General features: G+C 34.1%; 1 long non-coding RNA gene across 10 annotated transcripts; it reads left to right on the top strand.

Annotated features, from left to right (window-relative positions):
• Positions 1–232: 232 nt before the first annotated feature.
• Positions 233–23427, top strand: LOC149804351 (uncharacterized). 10 transcript variants are annotated; one of them, XR_016415502.1, is made up of 8 exons: positions 233–667; positions 2621–2698; positions 5269–5377; positions 7242–7396; positions 8801–8962; positions 11714–11810; positions 13000–13105; positions 13770–14197. It is a non-coding gene; the product is annotated as an uncharacterized LOC149804351 (long non-coding RNA). The 10 variants fall into 10 exon arrangements; XR_016415503.1 differs by having other exon boundaries at positions 12929–13105; XR_016415501.1 differs by lacking the exon at positions 13000–13105.
• Positions 23428–26266: the final 2839 nt, after the last annotated feature.

The following is a 26266-nucleotide window of genomic DNA, read 5'->3' as shown; positions in this document are numbered from 1 at the left end:
GATGCACATGAAATGAAGCAGATGCAAGCTGAAAGAAGTATAAGCATGCATTGACATTGCAATGGCGTTGCAACGACTCATGCGACCTCCATCCCGGTACCCTGGGTCCTCGGTTTTAAACACTAGTCTGGTTCCCTGACCTCTCTCCACTCCCTTAATCTTCGTCATAAGAGGAATAGAGTGGCGAGAGGTCAGGGAACCAGACTATGTAAACACTTGCTCATAGTGAGGTGTACATGTAATATTAAACAAAATTCCAATACAAGTACCGGATTCTCATTGGCTCGTTCGCAGGAGTTGACTAGCGAAGCCGCTTATGTACTTGAACGTCACGTTGGTTTAAATTTTCAAATATTTCCTTTGTCTGTTTGCCAAAGGCCATATTCAGAAATAAGTGTTCCAGAAATATCCGTGAAAATAACAATTAAATTAAGATCACGAGCGGTGGATGTGCTGTATGTGACAGTATTTCAGAAATATTACAATGGAAACCCACTGGGCTTCGTATCAAGCCCCTGTGTCACGGGCACTTGATTCTGGGGTAAACTAACGTGTACACTCACCATATAACACCCTGTTATATGGTGAGTGTACACGTTAGTTTACCCCAGAATCAAGTGCCTGTGCCCTGTGTGGAAAGGCGGGATGCTAGGTTTTGGAGAAGAAGGTACTTTATAAAAAAAAAAATATTCTCGATAATATGTTATACTTTCTAGGATAAAACAGTTATAATTTTTAGCATAAAATGGTTGCAGAAAACTTAGCTATCAATTTATGTTTTATCTCTACATAATGCCATATAAATGATTTAAATAAAATATGTTGTTTTCCGTTTTGCTTATTTCTTGTGTTTTATGCCTGTCAGGGAGCATATGTAAAGGTATCTGTCCAATGTATTGTTATTCCAGTTTCTCAGATAACTTGCCCGAGGGACAAGTTCATAGGAAAATATTAATGATTTCTTCACAGATCCCCACAGTTTTAGGCATAATATGACATTGGTTGAATTTGTTTATATCATATATGTCATGTGTCACTTCCTTTATAAATAAGGCATAAGGCATATTATCTACTTTACAAAATTTTAATCTTTTTGATTAAATTGTGGTACTGTACAACAGAAAAGCAATACTTTAAGAGAAAACGTTGAAGTTTTTTTTGACTCTTCAACAGTTGGGAGAGTTTGAGGATTTTTGTTAAAGAATTTTGAACAATGTTGATATTGGAAATACTCAAATAAACATTATTGTACCAGATAAGATTATTAAGCAGTAGTGAGTAAAAGGGAGTAAATGGAAAGAGAATGATTCTAAATGCCAGCTGATGTTTGTACCAAGATTTACATGGCGTTTTTGAATGGTTTTTGCAATGTACATGTACGTGCAAATAATTCTTCACTTGCATATCATGCTCAAAAATTAACAGTTATTAATGTACTTTTGCTTGAAATATGTCTGTTCTTAAGACAGGAAAAACCTTTTAATACTTAATTTTACTTTCAAACAAAGATATTAAATACATTGAAGTACATATCGCCATCTCACCTTGGCGTGGGTTTGAGTCTCGGGCTCAGCCAATGTGGGTACATGAGAAAGCATGCCAGTAGCTTCTCATGGGTCGGTGGTCCTTTCGGGATTTCTCCTGGGTTCTTCCTCTACCATTTATACTGGTCGCCATGTATAGCCTATCTTGTGCTGAAAAATGGCATTAAACCCTACAGCAACATTAACAACATATAGCTTTCTTACTACATACATGTATCACAAATATAGTCCCATTCTGTAAAGGTTTTCTCTCTTATAGTCACTTTTCTGGTGTAGAAAGGATGCCAATATAAGAGATGGACTACTGTACAATCAAAACTGTCTTCAGATATCATATAATTTCTCAAATTGACTGATCCCAATGGAATTTATCAAATTATTTGTGAAAGTTTATGTATGAAATCCTATGTCTAACCTGGCATGACATGCCATATTTCTAAACTTGAAAATTTATCACGTTAATCTTGGCATTAATGATTCTTTTACCTGCATTTTGATGGAACAGTAATCTATTTGTTGTTGTTGTAGGGATTAACGCCATTTTTCAGCACACAATAGGCTATACATGGCGGCCAGAATTAATGGTGGAGGAAGAATCCGGGAAACCCCCCCGGAAATAACCACCGACCCATGAGAAGCTACTGGCAAGCTTTCTCACATACCCACATTGGCTGAATCCGAGACTCGAACCCATGCAGACAGAGGTGAGATGGCAATGATCCGTAATGGAGAGCGCTTTAGACCACTCAGGGCCCCCAACCTATGTGCTAAAATTATGTTCTGTAGTCTCTATACTTGTTCTTATTGTACTAAAACTGATTTAAATTTTAAAGTACATCATTAAAATCTTTGAAATTTCTTACACTGGCAATTGCATTTAAAATATAGGTATTAGGAGAAAATAACTTGTCACTGTTTATTGAGTGTAAGGTGAAATGATATTAAATAATTATCACACTTTCATTGAGACAGGTCTGCATAAGATTGAAATTTAAAGCAGTTGAATGATTTTTGTGCCACCAAAGACAGTCATATTTATTTTTGACCTATCATTTTTTTTTTTTCATTTTCATTAGTGTTTCATCCTCATGAGCCAGACACATACACAATCGATGATCTTCGTATCCTTGCAGGCTGTCTGGTGAGAGAAGAAGGTAGGTTGAAGATTGAAAATTTTAATTGATCCATGACAGTTTTGCTTGATACTAATTTTTGGAATTTTTACGTCGATTTAATTCATGTACCTTCGTTATTTGTCCATATTATTCCTGGCATTGTATTTGGTTAGATGTCTTCTAATGGTAGACATGTTCTAATGGTACATTGTATCACTTTAAATCACATGCTAATTGGCATGTAGTATGAATTAATACAACTGGAAAATAAATAATGCTTAATAATTATTGATAATGAGCAGCATTGGTGTAATCAGATATTGCTACTTTATTGAAATTTTGTTTGATAAAGCTTCAGCCTGTATATGGTGGTATTTTTAAAACTTGTGCACACACACACACACATAGTGGAAGGCAGGGTGAGGCCACTGCTTGGCTAAGAAATACCTGGCTGCCATCAACGGAACATAAGGTGAAACCACTATTTGGTTAAGAAAGACATGCCATTGACCACAGAAGACACCTGACTGCTGATTATGACATTTCTATAGGCAATTTGCAGGGTGGATTCCATACTACAGATATACCGTTCCTCCACACCCACCCATCCCCTGCTATCAACTGAGCAATGCCCATAGTTTTACTTGTTGTTATTGTGCATGTCTTGGGGTTTTTAGCTATTTTTCATGTTAGGATAGGTTATACTTGACATAACAAACCAAATTAGCCATATTGAAACAGAGGAAACCATTTTTCCCCAATTCCCTTTCTTGAGTCAATTTGAAAAATGGCGGCCAAAAATGTTCATTGAACACAAACAATTCCAGAAGGTGGAGTTAAAAAGAGTTTTTCCACAATTGCAGTCAATCAGTAAATAGAATACTGCACCATAATTTCATAGTCTTATTTGAACCAATCAGAATCACATAAAGTGATATGTTCACATGTTAAAATATAAAAACTATGAAACTGCACATTTATAGGAAAACTATACCGACTGTGTGATAACAAAACAATAGAATTTTTAACAGTATTTTTATCAGGTTAAAGTGTGCATGTCATTAAATGAGATTACTCTGGTACATTTATGAATATTTTTAACTCTTGAGCAAATATATATCTGTATAGCAAACAAGCATTAAAATTTTGCTCTTAATAACCGATTTTAATTGATTATCAGCTGTTTAAGTGGAACCGATTATTGATTGTGAAATTCTGACGAATTGTCATCACTAAGACACACACACACATCAAAGCAAGAATGAAAACAGTTATAAACATAATTATGAAATATAGCAAGTGATATGTCATTTATGGTTCTAGATTTTCTGTTGCTACAGTTTGAGCATTATCATTTTATGTTTCATGAACCTTTGCTCAAACTGTTACAAATGATTCATTTATGTAGTAAAGAGTTTCTTTCAAGCATGGAGTCAGTCGAGATTTTTAGAGGTTTCCATTTTTAGACCAGTCTTTTGGCCCGATAATATGAAATTCCAGTCCCTCATGAGAGACAAAAAGGTATATGTATTTAATATGCAGTAATTGTTCGGTACCTTTTGCAATGCATGAATTTAAGTGCAGACAGGCTACCACCTGTTTTTCTCAAAGTTTTGTTATAGTCTAGAGTATCTCTCTATCCATTAGCTATTAATACTTACCACTCAAAGACTATATCTCTGATTTCAATTAAACTTTGTAAGATGATACTAATATCAGGAAAGCTCAGTGAAATATATGATCTATATCAGGTGATTTTACATCACATTATCTTAATATATAAACACAGATGAGTCCACAATTTTTATCTGATTTTGACCCAAAAATGTGTATGTTTATATATATATATATATGGCTGTGATGGTATGTGGGTTTGTCCTGCTGACCCCCAGAGTCAGGTTCAAATCTCTGTAGAGTACCAATTAAAAAATCTCTATTCTGTATGATAATATTATTTATTCATTTTATAAAACATCTGCTTGTATTATCCTGCATTCCTCTGTAAAATCCAATAAGAACAATTTTAATTCTGTCTGGTACCTATTTGCAATTTCTCTCTCTCTCTCTCTCTCTCTCTCTCTCTCTCTCTCTCTCTCTCTCTCTATATATATATATATATATATATATATATATATATATTATAAGCAGGTAATGCTTCTTTCAAACAATCCAGTTGCCATGCCACACATGTAATCATAGGACTATGGTTTGGAAATAAGACTTCATAAAAGTCTTTGAGTTGCAAAGATTAATAGCTGATATAATTTATTTTTTTAAGTTATGCTTGTATATAGTGCCTGTTCAGTATGGTTTTTTGACAGTATCATCTTCAAAGTCAAATTCAAAATATAATCTAAACAAGACATGTTTGAAGTCAGAGCTGTAAATTCACAACTCTTCATGGGACATGTATTTTATCACATTTTTAGGATGCTATGAAAAGTAATATTCTAACAAAGCAGTGGTTGTAAAAGTGTGTAATATGTTTATTGTAATTTAACATGTTTGGCAGTAAATCTAAGAAGCTATTGTCTTTAATGTTCAATATGGTTACTGAATTAAAATAACAATGATCTTTTTAGTGCACAAAAATCTTTTACTGGCTATAGGTTTAGGACTTCAAGGTTTCTTCCCTTACAAGTGCAGTACAGTCCAGAGAGGATTATTGGAACTAATAGCTGCTAAAGATACCCTGTGCTAATTATTAAGACCACTGAGGTATTTAATAAAAGCGTAATTTATCCAGATGTATAAATGTTTAGACATATATGAAGCAGATGAAATTTCTCTCAACATGATTGCAACAACCATAGTATGGAGGTTAATTAGGTAACCCAAAATTTGATAATTTCTCTTTTTGTATGAAAAGCCACATTCATTTTGTGATGCTTGACTTGCCAAAAGTTGAAAACACTTGCTTCCAGTAATTTTCCATTCTGTAATGATTTCATTCATTTCAGAAACGTCTATATTCCAGGATTCAGTCCAGGATACAGTCTCACACAGGGAGATTGTCTATTTTCTTCATTGTCATACTTGTGGACAGGCGATATGAACCAGATCATGCTGCATCATGAAGTTATATATATCCCCACCGTACACTGCATCATGATGTGTGTACATCATCAAATACATACAGAAAACTTTAAACTCAGTTGTTCAAAACATGCCTAACACAGACAAATGCAATTTGATATGCATATATAAATACCTCTGTTATATTCTTGGGCAAATTCAGCAATTTCTACAATTTTTTTTATGGTTTTCAGTATTTTTTTAACTAATGTTTTTAGGAAGTATTCCTTGTGAATACATTTAGCAAGTATTTTAAATGGCTTAATTAAATTGTAGAGATGTTGATATACATGTATTGGATGTGATGCAATTTTCAGGCAATCACAGCATTTGTTCTTTGTGATATTTTTCATCACTTCTTAACCTTTACATGAAAATCATTGAAATTATTGCAGCAGTAGAGATATTGCAGCCCTCAGAATGTCAAAACCATCTTCAGTTTGTACTGGAAGCTGTTTAATGACACATCTCAGTTGCTCTGAAGATCACTGTGTCTGACTGCCACCTAGGTGGGCAGACAACTTTTAGCTTTCGTAACTAAAACTTTTTGCCTGGGGGTGGGGTGGGGTAGTGGCTGTATTTGTATCTTGTTGGTTGTGAACCTAAGGTATTATGATCTGACAAACATTGTCAAAGAAATATTTTTTACTCCAAAATTTGGAATCCCTGATAATATTGCCGTAGGAAAATCAGACCTCTGACTGTTGTACGTAATGTTTATGTTAATTGTGTATGCATCATTTATCAGTAACACAAAAAGAACTTGAAAATTTACATTTGTGTAACAAAACGGTATACTTCTTGTTGCTACAATGATTTGTCAACTAAGGAAAGAAAATTGTTTTCATCAGCCACAAGTAAAGTCACTAATTGTTTAATGTTAACCTTGTTCAACTTTAAACACTCGTCATATTTTAATTTTAATTGACAGAGTTTATGCTCTGTTCATCTTTGCTGCCTTTTAACAAGCCATTGTATTGAATCATGTTCATAGAGGCACTTCACTTCCTATATCTGTGAGACCATTCCGGTGGCTAATGGTTAGAGCATCTGTCTCAGATGTGGGAGGTCGAGGGTTTGAACCCTGGCCGAGTCATACCAAAGACTTACAAAAATGGTACTAACAACTGCCTCGCTTGGCGCTCAGCATTAAGAGGTTAGTGTTAGGACTGGTTGGCCTGGTGTCAGGATAATGTGACTGTGTGGGACATCATGCTACATGCCTGCGGCATGATGCCCCAGTGCTAGACATCACTATAAACTGTCACACTGCAGACATCGTAGTGATACGACTGAAAAATTGTTAAAGCTACGTTAAAAATCTAAATCACACACACACTCCTATATCTGTGGCACATTTCATTCATTATTTTTAGTGAAGGAAACATGTTCATGAGGCAATTTTTTTATCAGAATGATCAATTAATATAATTATACATTTATGTAAAGTTTTGTCAATGGATACATATGTACTAATGTATTTTATCTTTCTTTCCTTGTTCCTTAGCTCATCTCAGTTGATGATGTGAGGATGCTGATGGAGAACTTCTTACCCAGAAGAAGTGTGGCAGAAATGTCCAGATGCTGACAATCCAGAAGAATTGTTAACATTCATATTGCAAGAAGAGGCCAGATTAACAGCAAAACCCAGTTGTTATTCAGGTGTGTATTGGCTGGAGAGTGGTTGGGTGGGGTTACCTACTAGTGTTTGATGTAGCTAGCAACAAGTGTCTTGACTCCTATATTTTTCCAGAGAGTGATACAAAAATTGTCAACATTACAATGATTTTTGTATTTCTTTCTTATTGTGGCTGTAACTTGTGAAATGTGACATAGTGATAGCATCCTGAAGCTGGGTATATATTTGTGTGTCTCAGTTGAATTTATGTCAAAACAGTTTTCAAGGTCAAAGAAAAATTGTCAGAAATACAAACATGCCTAATTTTTTTAGTTTTAGAACTAAAATTCTATTTAATTCCATACATACCTGTTCATTATATAGTCTTGTAACTTGAATGGTATAATAATTGTTTTGAAATTCTGTTTTTCCTAATCTTTATTTTTCTGCTTTCTTGTTAATTAAAAATGAAAAATTACTAAGTTTTGTGATTTGAGACACATTTTATAAGGTCCCAGAGTCTACAGACACAATAATCTATAGTAATTTCTTTTACAGTCTTTTTGTTCATATATACCTTGTAAGTCTCCCACATTTCCTTTCCTGATAAAATTTGCATCTCAAGAAAACAAGACACTAATAACTTTGACTATTATGGTTATTACAAAAGTGGCTGATCATTCCCCTTTTCTGTCTTTCCATTTTGTCAGTTTGTGCCTCTGCTGTAAACTGTGTGCCTTTTCATGCTTTTCGTTTTACATATTTTGATTATGATTAATAGTGTCACTTTTTTAATTGTAATGCTTTCAGTTTCTTTCATTATTAGTTGTTGTTTTTTTTAATAGAATCCCTAATGTATATTTACTTCATAATGTAACATAAATCTACACCATTTTTACAATCTTTACACTCTGGTTGATACAGTAAGACACTATAAAATATAAATCAAAATTATATTTTCTTTTGAGAAGGTTTCCATTCACTGAGGATTTCATAGGTGTAAAGATATATATTTATATGGCATAACATGTTTTGTTTTGAGGGTTTTGACTGTATTTATAAATTAATCTTTAGTGTCACCAAAAAATAGGTTTAAGAGGTCAATAGTCAAATGTGTTTTAATTAAGACATTTTATGTCAAATAAAGCTATCATATGCTTGAAGTACATATATCAGTTTCTAATTCTGCTGAAATTAATATTTAGTAACTAGCTTTTGACACACAAAATAACCAGTTACCTGGTATAAACTAAAGCAGTTGAATATCGTAGATGATCATGCCTTAATGTACAGTCACATGTTTAATTATAGTTGTATAATCTTTACTATGTATGTATGTATGTATGTATGTATGTATGTATGAATGAATTGCTGTCAAATACTAATAACAAAACAGACCAGTCTCCAGTTAAATCATATGAATATTTTTTTTCATGGGGCCTATTCAGGTGCATTTTCTGGCAGGCTACCTGGACCTTAAAGGGTTCAGTGAGTGCATTCACCCTTGTACTTGCCAGCAGCAGACCATTCCTAATGATCCAGTTCATATCCTGTGGATAAACAGAGCTGGGGATGAGGTGGGGCACGTTGTTCCCTTGATTCCCATCCAGGTATATCTTATGTTTATCTGTTTTCCTGTCTGCTAATGCTTTCAGTTGTAGGTCTGTATTTTCACAAATTACATTTTCCTGCTGTTGATGTATTCTTTTATGTGAGCTTTGCTGTCTTTCTTTGCAAATGCCTCATACTTATATTATTGAGTCATAACATTGTATGCCACATGCAAAAATTTGTTTGCACCAGCTTATCTGAAAACCAACTTTATGCTTTTTTCAGTTCAGTATTACTCTGTTTTATGATTACTTGGTTTCCAAGTGACATGGTGTTATGTATAATTAAAATGGATATGTTCTGTAGCATTACAAAGGTCTGTACAAAATTGTACTTTATTTTCAAACCACTGATAATTAATTATCCATCATATTCTACACCTGTCCATTAATGTCAGTATTAGTGATTATTTATACTTGCATATTTTATACTGTTATAATAAATAACAGTGACTTGAGAATAACAGGGAGAAAGACATAACACAGTTTAATGTTCCTGTCTTTAGTTTACTACCGACTATAACATTTATCAAATTCATGTAGTTCAGGATAACCGTTGACTAAAAGAAGACCAACAACAACAGTGGTATAGGGTGTGGTTAATTTCAGTGTAAAATTGGAATAAAATTAATCAAGTGAATTTTGTTCATCATTCATTTATGCCCATAAAAAGATCTTGAAATGTATTCACACAATTTTATAATCCCTGACCGTAGCACTAGACAAATATCCTTTCCTGACCCTTCACCCTTTCACCTGACACATAGCTTCACCTTAGCACCAGGCTTATTTATTTCCTAGACTTTAGCACCAGATTTATGTACTTCCCAGACCTTAGAACCAGAGGTATATATATTCTGGTCCCATAGTTAATTGCTGGAAGAGAATGTAACCCCAGCAGATGGGAGGGTAGGCACCACATCCTTTCAGTTTTCACTTTCTAATAATATTTTATCGTAAGTGAAGATGACCTTCTGCGGGATGTCGATCTGACAGATCCCAAAACCACCAAGAGCCTGATCAATCTTTTCGGATGTGGATTATGACATTTATGAAACTCTTCCACAACTAAGTGATTAGAATAGATGTGAACACTAACAAAAGGAGAAATCTGGACATTCCGGTTTCAAAACGCTAACAAGCCAAGGTTTGCTACTACCTAAGTGTCTATACACTTTAACCAATCTGAACACAATGAAAACTGTATTCTTTGTCACAAATTATAAAATCTTCTAATCTGATACAATGCTATATAGTAGTGATATTAGTAAGATAGTGATTTTGATTGGATATACCAATTACATACCCTACCGCTGGTAAGGATCAACATCTCTGTTTAAATGGGAGTCCAGACATTTTTTAACTTTATAATGCACTTCCTAGACATTAGCACCAGAACCAGAACTAACTAATTCCTGGACCTTCAAACCAGGCAAATACACTTCACTGACTCTAGCACCATACATATGTAGTTCCTAGACCTTAGCAACAGAAATGTACTCCACTGACTCTAGCACCAGATGGATGTACTTCCTATACCTTAACAACAGACATATATAATAAACATTCTAGACCCTTGTACCAGACTTATATACTTCCTAGACCCTAGCACCAGACATATGTAATTCCTAGACTTTAGCACCAGATGCATTCATTTCCTGGACTTTTAGCACTAGCTGTATACACATATCGGACATTACAACAGGAGATATCTAAGTCCTGGAACTTTGCACCGACATATTTATATCAATGGTGCTAGCACCAGTTGAATACCAGGACCTTAGCACCAGACATATATACTTCCTAGTTCCCAGCACCAGATGTATATACTTCATGGACCCACGGATCAGACATATGTAATTCCTAGACCTTAGCACTAGACATATAAACTGCCTAGACCCTAGCCCCATACTTACGTACTTCCTAGACGATAGCACCAGATGTATGTACTTCTTAGATTATTGCACCAAATATATGTAATTCCCAGACTTTGCGCTTGACATATGTGCTTGCTAGACCTTAGTATCAGATGTATATACTACCTAGACCCTAGCACCAGACGTATATACTTCCCACTGGGGCTTGTATCGTTGCTTACAATTGACCTGTCATATATGTACTATATAATAACTACAAGGGAGGACATTTATTGCCTTGCTCACATGACATATTTAAGAATAAACGCTGGTATTTCAAGCTACACTTTGCGTAGCTTAATAAATTTGGTACTGATGTTTAGCTCAGGCATTTGGCTGTGTATCTGTATCAGAAGTTTGACTTGCTATCATACCTTTAAGGAATGTCAAATCATTTTCCCACACTACCACTCTACATGGCCCTGATCGAGCCCACTTAATATGCAATAACAACATGCTGAATGGAATACTACCTTCTCATTGGCCAACTGAAAATAAGTAAATACAAGACATCATTTTCTTTTAACCAATGAGAGGACAGTATTCTATTCAGTGGGATCTCACTTAAATATTAAGCGGGTGCAATCACATATGTTGAGGAGTAGCAAACATACTTCCTAGACCCTAGCACCAGACAGATATGCATTCTACACAATAGCATCAGACTTATGTATTTCATAGACCTTAGCACCAGACGTGCATAAAAAAGGAAATATTTGAAAATTTAAACCAGTGTCTTTCAAGTACATAAGTTCTTCATCAGTAAACTTCCTGTGAAATGGCCAATGAGAATCTGGTGCTTGTGATGGAATTTATTTAATATTATACCTCCTAGGAAACGACATCTTTGCTATGGGAACCTTGTATAGCGATGATGAGGCAAGAACTACCGAGTGGGGGAATCCAGCAAACCAAACAAAATGGCTGACTTGGTACGATTTACTATAGAAATATGCCAATTCACTATATTCTAATGGAGACAATGTTATTGTTGCATATAATGGTTATAAAAAACTTTACAGAAAATTCCTGTTTTTAGTTTTTAAAAGGAAGTCCTTTATTTATTTTAAGTGTTTACACCAAACTATTATATTGTTACAGGTTAGAATCCCTATCCCTTGATTCATGGACGGATACTCCAAATTTTCTTTGTTACAAGTTAGAACCCCCCATCCTTTGATTCATGGACGGATACTCCAAAATTTTCTTTGTAACGAACCCCTGTGATTTAGAATCTTATGGGATTGCAAAATAGACCACGTGACAAGTTCCCTCCCCTAGAAACATGTCAACAACATACACCACGGGTTAAGCATATTGCATACGATCATGTCAGCAAATTTACCTTCTAGCTTGTGCTACTCTATTGAAGAAGCTTCTTTCTTTTCAACTGACAGTCCCCATAAAGTTGTATCCCATGAATAATGGCAGAATTGGTCCATGTGTTCGGGTTTCATCCAGAAACTAGTGCCATACAAACAAAATTGCGTAGGACTTTTTTTTATTGATTATCTCAAAGCTGTGCAAAAATATCATATTTTCCTTCAGTTTTTGTAAGGTTTAAGTGATTTTAGAATAATGAAAGTTTGACACAAATTAGCCTTGAAAAGTCGTGTAAAATTGTCTTTCCTAATATGTCTTTGTTTATCTAGTAGCTACTGCAACAGGCATCAATACTCAAGTTTCAGACCATTACTGCATTCTCACACCATCTTGTTTGTTTATATCCCCTACTAATTTTAAAAACAGAAACCAAGGATATCAAAAATGCATACAACTTGGTCATTTCATTCGTTCGTTTATGAGGTCTAACTTGATTGTCATCAGGGGTTCACAAACACTATCAGCTTGTTGGTGTTTGGAGTAAAGCAGGAGTTTCTTTAGCAACATGGTCGTCATATTTTCTTGGGTCAGTCTATATTTTCAAGTAGCAGATGTGATGTAGTATGCTGTCTTTGATACTCTCAATAATTCTGTAAATTTTGGAGTTATATCTCTTTGAAAACATGTATACAAGAATTCATCAAATTTATTTGTTCAATTTATTTAGAAATATTATAACTAGAAATTGTAAGTACTGGACACAGACAATGGAGGTGTCACTGAAATAAACTATTCTAGAAACCAGAAATGGACAACGAGCAGTCTGTTTGCCTGTATACATCAGGAGCATCGGTTTCCATTGAAAATAAGTTGACAGTGTCAGAGACTCCTTGGCATTAATCAGGTTAGAAATTATAAATCACTGAATTAAATGTTTTGCACATTTTTTATATATACTTGATACTTTTCATTTATTTAAATTGGTAGGGCGTACAAACAAATGGGAGAGTGTGCTAATACTATAGTCCATAATAAGCAAAAGGGAGGTCCCCACTCGATATGATAAATCAAGGTATATTGACACGCAGTATCTTCTGCATTCTAAATTGCTTAGGCCTTGCATGAATGTAGACACCCAAAAATCTATAGTCAAATCTTTGTTGAGACATACCCTTGGGAGAGATACTTTTGTATAGTCAAATCTTTGTTGAGACATACCCTTGGGAGAGATACTTTTGACCCTTTAAAAAAGCTGATCTTCTTTGCTTACTTTAACTGGACCTCATTTTGCATGTTTTGGACCAGCTGGCCATTTGTTGTGTTGTAAACAGGTTTGGATTCCCAGTTAGATAACATAAAATAAATTTTATCGAAATCATGAGGCAAAAAAAATGTTTGAATGTAACTATTTTAGTAAAATTATTGCAAAAATATTTGACATGTCTTCATCTTGTCTCTTTTTATTGCACTAAGCAATTTCTAACATGTTCACGACATTTAAGTTTATTGTTACATGTTTTTATGATAAGTCAACAACATGTCAAGATCATTTTAAAATTATTTTGCAGAATGAGCATATTGAATACTTGGGCTGTCAGACACAAACAAATGGATTAAGGCAGAAACAACATCACTGCTTAAATTAGCAGCTGAAACAAAACTTCATTCCAAAACATTATGAGAGAAGTACTAAGAAGAACTAAATAAAACATTATCATTATCAAGAACAGGTAAATACTTCTTAAAAATCAAATTGCTGGACATTTATTAATTACATATTGTACATACCTAGATGTCATAATGAAACTTAAAAGACTGTCTTGTTATAACTGATAATCATAGAATTTAGGACAAGTACTAGTAATCGATACAGGTACAAGTGATGATATCGAATACTACACATACTTTTATTGAGATCCTTACAGCTATAGCTTGTGAATAATGGAGATATACACATTCACTTCCTGAACTTGATCCAATAAATCTATGCTTTGTAGCAATGGTCTTGGGTTCATTTTTTGAGATTTGCTCCACCCCATCCATTCCAACATCACAAAGTTATAACTGGTAAATAAGAACTCACCTTTTGACAATACATAAGACATACTTTGACAGGAATAAAACTGACATTTTTGCATCAATTCCTTACATATGGTCCAATATTTACCATCTACACTTAGCTGTGGTGTAGACTGTCTGCGTACCAATGTTATGGAAGAATTTAGGAATTGTAGGGTTGCCATATATACTCTTTTTCCTGGATATGTCCTCCTTTTTGGTCCTTAAATCTCTGTCAGACAGTGCTTTTTAAATATATAAAAATATCTGGGATTTAGCCCCGCTCATTTGATATCAAACAAATTTAGATGACTGAAGAAAGACTGGGGAAAGGAAATGATGATGTACACAGGTCCCAGTATTTTATATAATATAAACTTGCTCACTGTATAATTATGCTCATGATGGATTAATGCGATTCATTGATATTGATAAGGAAACACCCATTTTCCAGAGTGTCCTCTCTTTTGAAAGTTCAAATATGGTAAGCTTAGGAATTGTTGACTGTCTGCATGTTATTGCAATGTGAGTGAGACAATTTAGAATTGTACACTGTCTGCACACTAATAAAGTGAGGGAGACTTTGGAATTGTATACTGTCTGCATACTCAGAGATCTCAGAAACGCTTAATTACATGTATTTGTACACCAATTTTTGATCTGGGACGCAGAAAATCACTGAGGTGGTAGTCCTCTGTATGCATGTAATAGGTGTGCAGCAAAATTCAAAGACTTGCCAGTCCTGCTTCAGGCACCTGCTTTGTGGGAAAATGTGTTGATCAGTTAGCTGTGCTGATATTTACAATGACGGAATTCAGTGACTGAAAGACCCCTTGATATATACATGTTGCCATTTTGTAAGAGTACATAAAATAGAATATGATACAATAGCTGGGCAGCAAATTGAAAGGCTTTGACTGGCACCCTGGTGGGAAAATGTACTGATATTTATAGTGATTCAATTCAGAGGCAGAAAGACCCAGAGATGTACATGTGGTCATTTATAAAAGTACATCAAATAAACAACTTTAGCTTTCATTATTGTGTTCATTTCCGAATGTAGCGGAATAAGCAGTGCACGTGACCTCAGAATCAAGACATGTTGAGACTTAGACAAAATGCCATTTGTAAGTGGGTGACAAGTCACCTAAAAATGTAAATTTGGCCTTCTTCAGTTAGGAAAGCGAAAACAACTTCGCCCTGTGATTATTTAAGAGGTACATTGACTGACAGTACCATTTCTTTTTAAATGCCCCTCGCCTTAGCCCGGTTAGTTCTAGTGTTGTAGCAAAATGTATTCATCAGGGCATCAATAGCTAGGCTTAATTTTTATATCAATTACGTTGACAAACTCTTGCGCATTCACAAGCATTATGTTTTGATAGCTGATTGACCATTAACCCTTTTCCGAGTAAGGTAGCAACTATCAATTTCCTGTATGCTATCCTTTGATGATAAAACATACAAACTTGTGTTTTAAATCTGAATCGGTGATCTGGATATATAGTAACTGCCTCTTGGGGGCCCAGAGTGGCTGAGTGGTCTAAAGCGCTCTCCATTACAGATCACTGCCATCTCAACTCTGTCTACATGGGTTCGAGTCTAGGATTCGGCCAATGTGGGTATGTGAGAAAGCTTGCCAGTTGCTTCTCGTGGGTCAGTGGTTCTTCTGGGGGTTTTCTGGGTTCTTCCTCCACCATTAATACTGGCCACCATGCATAGCTTATTGTGTGCTGAAAAATGGCATTAAACCCCACAACAACAACAACAACTGCCTCTTGTACACTATTTCGTCATAAAATTAGTTTGAAACTGTAAGTGAACCAGTAGGCCTAACGGGAAATAATGGCAGACTTCACTAAGTCTCGGATGTACCAATTTATTAGATTGTGTTCTTAAAATATACAAATCATTGAAACCAAAGCCTAGGTATTATTTTATCAAAGATTTAACTTTAAAATGCAAATTATGTGGGTCAGAAACGCATGGGACAATGCTGCGTTGTGAAATCGCAAGATGCGCTTTAAGATCTAAGCTATTTTCTGACTTGACACGTATTTGTGAAAATACGGGGAAAAACAGCAAATCAGATACCTGTTAATTTATTTGCCTAAAATTACTACAAGTATGTATTCAAATAAATAAACCATAAATTTGCGATTCTGCCAATGGACTGTTGTAATGAAGCTATATTATAGTGAGTAATTACATTACAAAAACCTCTCCATCTAAAAATAGATGCACTCACATCTGTGTTGATTCTGTAGGAAAGATGGGACTGAAACTTTTGATGGTGGGACTCCTATTTTTACCAAAATGGAAGTCCTGGACTCTTAGTTTTAAAATACTAGTGAGACCTCTGATATTACTATAGCGGAGTGATGAAGGCATTTTGGAATTGTACACTGTCTGCATACTATATGCAATTGAGGGAGGCATTTAAATCAAGTGTATTAGTCAACTTGTGAAAATGCAACAAGCGTATATGTTTGTGCTTTTTGAATTTCTAACGTGGCTTTTATTTATTTTTTAGTCATATCGCTATAATGTCTGCAGTGTGGCAGTTTATAGTGATATCTGTCACTGAGGCATCATGCCACAGATCTGTAGCATCATATACCACCTAGTCACTTTATTCTGATACTTGGCCAACTAGTCCTAACACTAACCTCTTAATTCTGAGTGCCAAATGAGGCAGCTGCAAGTACCATTTTTATAAGTCTTTGATATGACTTGGTCAGGGTTCAAACCCACAACCTTCCACATCCCAGGCAGACATTCTAACCACTTAGCATTTATGAATAAAGGAAAATATACTTGTAAAGAAAGGACTATGAGCCTCTTTCAGCATTTTGAAGAGAAAATGGTGGTGGAATAATGAGTGATACTTGTTGCCCACACATTTCCTAAATTTAAATGAAGTTAGTCATGGGAAGTCCCTTGTTTGCATCATATGAATTGTACATAGCTCCCTAATGAAGGCCAAGTAAAGATACATTTGAAAATAGGTATATATCTTTGCATGCATGTTATGATGAAGGTAAGGATTTTTACACAAAATATGTAAAGAAATTAAGGATAGAATCATGCAGGCTATTTGAGTGATATCTATACTCTGAAGAGTGCTTGATGACTATAACTGATATCTTGCAGAACTTACAAATGTATTTCTATACAAGAACCAGCATATATATCTCATTTTCATATATTCTGTATTAACACATGAGGCATATATTTACCAGATAAAGAGATTAAGCAAGCATATTACGTTCTTGAACAGACTATTAACCACTCAGATATTTTTTTTCACAACTTAAGTTTCAAGTTTTTTCAGACTGTCTTTTAGGTGATCAACCAGAATTAATTTGTTGAGTACAGCACATTAACTTATCTTCGCATTACAGAATGAAAACAGCAAGATGAGTTCAATGTTGAAAGAAATTATAAAATTTTCAGGCTACACAACTTCTTTTTGTTTAATTTATTCCTGGATTTATTTTCTTACCTGAGACAAACATAATATTAATTCTGTCAGAAAAATGAAAATGTGCATACAATGTATTAAACATCAACCAAACATCATCTGTGCTGTACCTGAAATTATACAACAAAACAGGTTTTATCATTAAAAAAATATGGAAGGACTCGTGGTGCTAATGATATGGGAAAATGGGAACCAGTCTCGAAATTTGGTGAAGATAAACCAGGTCTGACTAATAATGAAACAAGATTTGATTAAAAGAATCGTTTGAGAGTTTATTCTTTGTGTGACTGAAAAAGCCCAGATATGTTCTTTATTGACAGAATTTCAGTCCTTTAACAGATTTGAGTTTGGAAACTCATTACTGAAATTAACACCTGACTTTTGGTGTGAAATTGAAAGCACGTTTCAAACGTATATGTAGATCCAGCAAATGCCATGGCTCATATGGTTTTCTTTACACAAGATATGTCTGTACTGATAAATATTCATGAGCATTCAAAAATTTAAATTATTAATACCATGATGATTCCATAGGTTTACAATAGGAGCTAAATTATTACCATGTCCTATAGAGAACAACTGCTCTACAATGGTTTCGCAAATGTATGCACAATAAACTTTACTATAAATGCATAATTATGGTTCTGTTTGTAGATAACAAGCAAAAACAAATACCTTTTGTATACCTTAGTGTGACTTTCAGTTGGATAATAAACACACTTTCAGATAAGGCAACTTTTGCCACAAAAAGGGGAGGGTGTGTGCAGTGTGTAGATATGACTATGCTAGGTGCAGTATTTTGTACACAGGTTAATATGTATGCAGTAAGATATATAAAATTTATACAGTTTACCATATATATAGTAATTATTTCCTAGATGTATTTTGAAACATGCATCAGATATGATCACTTAGATCTCTACCAACATGCTTAATGGTGATGACCCCTCATGAATTTGTGTCCCATCAGTTTCATTCAATGAATATTTTGGAACTTCATATTTTATATATTAATTGGCTTATGCCTACCTTTAGTTTTAAACTGCATGTGTTCTGGAGAAATATTAGGTAATTTCTGTCATGTAAATCTCCATTTCTGTATTAATACATGCACATTTAGATTGTCACCTTGACCTCTGGCTTATTTATTACATAATAAGACAAGGCTGATAAATATATTCCAATCTTAAATTGAAGAGAGATAAGTATTGATAGTAAAGTGGTAACTTAATTAGACGGATTTATTTTAATATTTTTAAAAAATATGAAGCTTGAATATTTTAATGTTGCCTGAAATGGACCATTGCTGTTTTTGTTAAACATGAACTTGTAGTATACTTTAATATTCACTAATGTAATTTTTGACCAACAGAACTGTTGGCACTGTTTACTTATGCATTATAGTACTATTCATAGGTCCATCAAGTGAATTGAGGGTGGATATAGGCCTCACAGAGTGCTGAAATTAACACCCGACTCTTTGGTACAGAAATGAAAGCACATGCTTGAAACACATGTAGATCCATAAAATGCCATGTGGTTTCTTTACACAAAATCTATCATCAGTGATGTGTCTATACTGATAAATATATGTTTGATTATGAGCATTCAAAAATGTAAAATTGTTTAATTTTTAATATCATGGTGTTTGCATAGGTTTAGTATGGGAGCTAAATTAGTATCCTGAGCCCTACAGAAGGTACAGCCTTTGCAATCACGTTTTTATTAATAATAACTTATATATGGCAGGAAAAGAAAACAGTAAACTTAAAAACAATTAAAAGTATAAAAAAATATTGTCCTCATTATCAGGAACAAGAATTTCCTCTTCACTTCTTATTGCCTTTGTGAGACAGGAACAAGAATTTTATCTTCACTTCTTATTGTCCTTGTAAGACAGGAATAAGAATTCCCTCTTCTCTTCTCATTGACCTTGTAAGACAGGAACAAGAATTTCCTCTTCTCTTCTCATTGCCCTTGTAAGACAGGAATAAGAATTCCCTCTTCTCTTCTCATTGACCCTGTAAGACAGGAACAAGAATTTCCTCTTCTCTTCTCATTGACCCTGTAAGACAGGAATAAGAATTTCCTCTTCTCTTCTCATTGACCTTGTAAGACAGGAATAAGAATTTCCTCTTCTCTTCTCATTGACCCTGTAAGACAGGAACAAGAATTTCCTCTTCTCTTCTCATTGCCCTTGTAAGACAGGAATAAGAATTCCCTCTTCTCTTCTCATTGACCCTGTAAGACAGGAACAAGAATTTCCTCTTCTCTTCTCATTGACCTTGTAAGACAGGAACAAGAATTTCCTCTTCACTTCTTATTGCCCTTGTAAAACAGGAACAAGAATTTACTCTTCACTTCTTATTGTCCTTGTAAGACAGGAACAAGAATTTCCTCTTTTCTTCTCATTGCCCTTGTAATACAGGAACAAAAATTTCCTCTTCAATTCTTATTGCCCTTGTAAGACAGGAACAAGAATTCCTTTTTCTCTTCTCATTGCCCTTGTAAGACAGGAGCAAGAATTTCCTCTTCACCTCTTATTGCCTTTGCAAGACAGGAACAAGAATTTCCTCTTCTCTTCTCATTGCCCTTGTAAGACAGGAACAATAATTTCCTCTTCACTTCTTATTACCCTTGTAAGACAGGAACAAGAATTCCTTCTTCTCTTCTCATTGCCCTTGTAAGACAGGAGCAAGAATTTCCTCTTCTCTTCTCATTGCCCGTGTAAGACAAGAACAAGAATTTCCTCTTCACTTCTTATTGCCCTTGTAAGACAGGAACAAGAATATCCTCTTCTCTTCTCATTGCCCTTGTAAGACAGGAGCAAGAATTTCCTCTTCACTTACATTGCATTTTAAGATGGGAACAAGAATTTACTCTTCACTTCTTATTGCCCATGTAAGACGGGATAAAAAATTTCCTCTGAAAATTATTTACTTTTCTGTAAGTCAGTACTGGATTTGGTTTGTCATATGAACCTGCTGAAAGACTGCCTGAAGGCACATTCAATGTTTGAGTGGAAGTGGAATAAGGCATGCCAGGGTGATTCAAATTCATGCTTCATTTGAAAAAGGAAGCAGTAAGATAATACATGTAATTCCAAGCCAAGATATGGCTTAAAACGATGTTCATTTTGAATTTATGCCTACTTAAATGTTCATCCAAACAATTTAAAGTCTTTAAAATTTGAGGAATATTTTACAAAAGGAGACTTAAATGAATGTAATACTGTACTGCTCAGGACCAGATTGGGTGGGGGTCTGAACCCCATCCCCCTACTATAAAAAAAAAACTGTACACACACACATACATATACAGTCACTTGTCACATGAAATTTGACCATTGTTTTATTATTGCACATGTTTATTGTGTATTATGCACATTTTGAGTAAATAGACACATTTACTTTTGCTTTGGTACCCTTTCGATGAAAGTCCAGGCCCTTTTGAAATTTGGACCCCCTCAAAAAAATTGATGCTTAATTGGGTTAATTCTTCAACTGATACAGCTTTAAATATTTAATTTACACTCATGTACTCACACATGCAAGATCCAGATTGGAAGCAAAACTGAATCGAGCCTTGACAATACCCAAATTTTATTCAGCAAAATATCAACAAGTTGCACCAAGAATATATAATTTTCCATTCTCAATATTGATATTATTATTTGACTGAATATAATTATTTATTTACTGGTTTTAAAAAAATCATATTATATAATAATTAATTTGTTTTTGTTTAATAATGAAAACTTTTACTGTTAAACCCTAATTCAGCTTGCTTTACTCAACATTTCTTTGTTGTCGCTTTACTCAACATTTCTTTGTTGTCGCTTTACTCAACATTTCTTTGTTGTTGCTTTACTCAACATTTCTTTGTTGTTGCTTTACTCAACATTTCTTTGTTGTCGCTTTACTCAACATTTCTTTGTTGTTGCTTTACTCAACATTTCTTTGTTGTTGCTTTACTCAACATTTCTTTGCTGTTGCTTTACTCAACATTTCTTTGTTGTCGCTTTACTCAACATTTCTTTGTTGTTGCTTTACTCAACATTTCTTTGTTGTCACTTTACTCAACATTTCTTTGTTGTTGCTTTCTGCAAAGAAATGTTGACAACATTTCTTTGTTGTCGTTTTACTCAACATTTCTTTGTTGTTGCTTTACTCAACATTATACTGTAGATGAATTCAGCAGAGCATCATGAATTGGTTTATGTTCATTGATTCAGCATTTTTCTTCAGGAAGCACCTTACTCAAAGGACCTTTAAAGCTACTTTGAACAGAACCAACATTCCAAAGGGGTGACAATGACTTTGAATTCTTTGAATTCCAAACCCTTTTGTCTTGCAACTTAGACTCATTGTGAATCTGGCTTACACTGAGAAAATTGTTAACTATTACGTTGAAGGATTCTATGTGCATTTTTACACTGAGACAATTGTAACTGTTATGGTGAAAGATTCCAGGTGCATTTTTACACTGAGAGAATTGTAACTGTTATGGTGAAGGATTCTTTGTGTGTTTTTACACGGAGAGAATTGTAACTGTTACAGTGAAAGATTCCAGGTGCATTTTTACACTGAGAGAATTGTAACTATTACAGTGAAGGATTCTATGTGCATTTTTACACTGAGAGAATTGTAACTGTTACAATGAAGGATTCTATGTGCATTTTTACACTGAGAGAATTGTAACTGTTATGGTGAAGGAATATTCTATGTGCATTTTTACACTGAAAGAATTGTAACTGTTATGGTGAAGGATTCTATGTGCATTTTTACACAGAAAATTGTAACTGTTACGGTAAAGGATTCTATGTGCATTTTTACACTGAGAGAATTGTAACTGTTACGGTGAAGGATTCTATGTGTATTTTTACACTGAGAGAATTGTAACTGTTACGGTGGAGGATTCTCAGTGTGCATTTTTACACTGAGAGAATTGTAACTGTTACGGTGAAAGATTCTTTGTGCACTTTTACACGGAGAGAATTGTAACTGTTATGGTGAAGGATTCCAGGTGCATTTTTACACTGAGAGAATTGTAACTGTTACGGTGAAGGATTCCAGGTGCATTTTTACACTGAGAGAAGGATTCTATGTGCATTTTTACACTGAGAGAATTGTAACTGTTACGGTGAAGGATTCTATGTGCATTTTTACACCGAGAGAATTGTAACTGTTACGATGAAGGATTTCAGGTGCATATTTACACTTGGAGAATTGTAACTGTTACAGTGAAGTATTCCAGGTGCATTTTTACACTGAGAGAATTTAACTGTTATGGTGAAGGATTCTATGTGCATTTTTACACTGAGAGAATTGTAACTGTTACGGTGAAGGATTCTATGTGTATTTTTACACTGAGAGCATTGTCACTGTTATGGTGAAGGATTCCAGGTGCATTTTTACACTGAGAGAATTGTAACTGTTACGGTGAAGGATTCCAGGTGCATTTTTACACTGAGAGAATTGTAACTGTTACGGTGAAGGATTCCAGGTGCATTTTTACACTAAGAGAATTTTAACTGTTACAGTGAAGTATTCCAGGTGCACAAAGTAAAGAGTAAAGGGCATTTGGTCAATCCGGCCATTATTGTATTATGATATACTGAGCTGAAGATTTATGTTCATGAAATTCTTGCATTTGTATATTTGATAAAATTGTTATTTATTCAACCTTGAGTTGTTATATGTATTTAGAGAGTTGGAACTGCTGACTGGGGGGCTCGTGAGTCATTAAATTTTAATGCACACCTTCTGCAGTATTATTTATAATACCGTAGTGGATCAGTATTATTTATGATACAGTAGCAGAGTTGTGACAGTTATGTTGGATCAAAACGATGAGAGAACATTCATGGCGGAACCCAGAAGAAAAAGGCAACCCCTGTTGTATTATTGGTGTCTTGAATTAGTCGCTAAACTACCACCTAATTAACATATTATGAACTCCCCAATCTACATTCAACATTAAAGATACAATCAATCATGGGAGTGGCAAACCACACTGAAAAATATCATTGACGAGTATACAAAATCTGTTTTCTTCTCTATCTCAGTATTATAATGATGATAAAAAAACAACTGATCATTGAACCATTACAACATCTAAACCAGGTTGCATCAGACCTTGAATATATCAATGAAATTGTCATTGAAACAGTAGTTTTCCATGGTGATGAATGTATTACCTCCGCATCAGTACAGTAACACTAAAACAGTATTTTCTCAATCATTCTAAAATAACCGAAGCAGATCTTCCAAACTTTGTACTGCCAGGACTTAACGCTGATGAGCTAAAAAATCAGTCAATGATGTAATCAATGAAAATCTTCCAAAAATTATCAAGTCGTGGAGAAAAGTAAACCCACTAGCAGGTATTCTCAAGTATAACATTGATCTATACAGTGGAGGTCATCACATTTCACCAGGAATAGTAAATATAACCTCAACGATCGTATTCAATCTTGTATGTGATGCAAGATGCAGTTGATTGCAGCTATCAAGTAGATCTAGAGAAATCCAGTCAGGCCCAGCAAGGATAGACTTTATATACATTTACACCTCAAGTACCTCCTGGATATTTGATCGTACAATAACCCATTAATCTGGTTTATCTGCGATGTCATTATCCGCTATTATTAAGAATACATTTCAAACTTACTGACCAGACTGGACACTTGCTTGATTTGCAACATGAAGTTTTGAATTTAAATCTGTACGTAAGATCATAGAATTTCATGTTCGTAAAGGAGTTTTGTAAAATCTGTTTCTGAGGCTACGAACTCACAAACAATTATTTCCTGATTTAATCAAGGGGTATTATATAATGTACCAGCACGTGAGAGTTTTTATATACAACAAAGAGATACTTGAAAGTGCCATCAGAACAATATTGACACTATCCACCCTTGACAAAGCCAAGGCAGAACAATTTAGTCTTAACATAATTATTGCTCAATACAGCGATGAAGAATTTTTGTTAATGCAGGAACAATTAAATGAGTTGCATCGAGAACATAGTGCAATTATGTGCAACAGAAATAAGATTCTGAATCATGTACATTCTTGCATTGAATTTGATCAGCTTAAAATAATATCTGATTCCCTTCACAAAGTCAAGGTAGAATAAAAATAAATATAAATGACAAAATCATTGAATCTGATACAGAATACAAATCGAATTTAATTAAATTGATGGGTATATTACCAAATTAGATGAGATTATTAGTCAAATTCATTAACAATTTTATCTTTCAATGACTTTATCATTGATTTTAGAAGCATTTTATCATTATTAATATTATTTCAGATTAATGGTTAATTTCATCCAATTGATGGGTATATTACCCAAATTAAACCAGTATATCAAACAATTTCATCAAATGTATGAGGTAAATAATACTCGAATAAAAATCTCATCGAAAACAGATTTTTTTTTTTACATGTTAATAACTTCACCATTGACTTTTTCAAGGAACAAATAAATATATTGTAACAGAATTTATTTACTGATTCTTGTCCAGATTTCAGGTAAATGGTACTTGAAATTGTGAAAATCAATCAGATTTTGTAATTTGATGGGGTAAATGGTTCTCGAAATTGTGAAAATCCTACTGAAAAACAGAAATTTACATAGTAAATATTATTGTCAGAATAAATATTATCAGAATAAATATTATTATCTGAATAAAAATAAAAATCTTATTTCTTCACTGATTATTGAATCTGCTGGGGGTAAATAGTACTCAAAATTGTGATAATCAATCACATTTCATAATTTGATGGGGTAAATGGTATTTAAAATTGTGAAAAACATTCAGATTTTATAATTTGATGGGATAAATGATGCTCTAAATAATAATTATAGGACCGATTTCATAATTTGTTGGCGTAAATGTTTTTAAAAATAATATTCGGACTGAATCTAAATAAATATTATAATCAGAATAAAAGTAAATCTAAATCAGAATAAATATTATAATGTGAATAAATATTACACGTGTTATTATTTCGTATTAACACTTTCACTTTCACAATCACTAGTAACTTTGTCATTGTTCTTCACAATCCATTACCCCAGACACAGCTGAAACGTTCACTGTTGCCATATCTTTCAATTTTACAATCCCCTTTAGTGACGTTTTCACTACTTTCACTTTCACAATCATTATAGGTGACAGCATTTTCATTTTCACTTTCACCAGTAACAGGCTTACTTGTAGACATAATCCTTTTCAATTGTCTTATGCGTGTATTAATAACCTTTTTTGTTTTGTATTTGTGAGCTAATTCTGATTTAATTTTTTTAGTCACACATGTGAGAGATATGACTTGTTCAACTTCTTTATCTTTGACTGTCGCCATGGATTTAACATAGACTGTTGAATCAGCTTAATGAATCTGTGTTCTGCTGGTAGTGTATACCTGTCTTCAAATTTTCGTTTTTGTAATGATTCAAAATCACAAATAATTTTCTCAGGATCAGTAATTTTTATACCATTATCATATAAAT

The sequence above is a fragment of the Sinohyriopsis cumingii genome, chromosome 2, assembly GCF_028554795.1.
Source record: "Sinohyriopsis cumingii isolate HCF-2022 chromosome 2, ASM2855479v2, whole genome shotgun sequence".
Classification (NCBI taxonomy): Eukaryota; Metazoa; Mollusca; class Bivalvia; order Unionida; family Unionidae; genus Sinohyriopsis; species Sinohyriopsis cumingii.
This window is presented reverse-complemented; position numbering and strand designations above follow the sequence as displayed.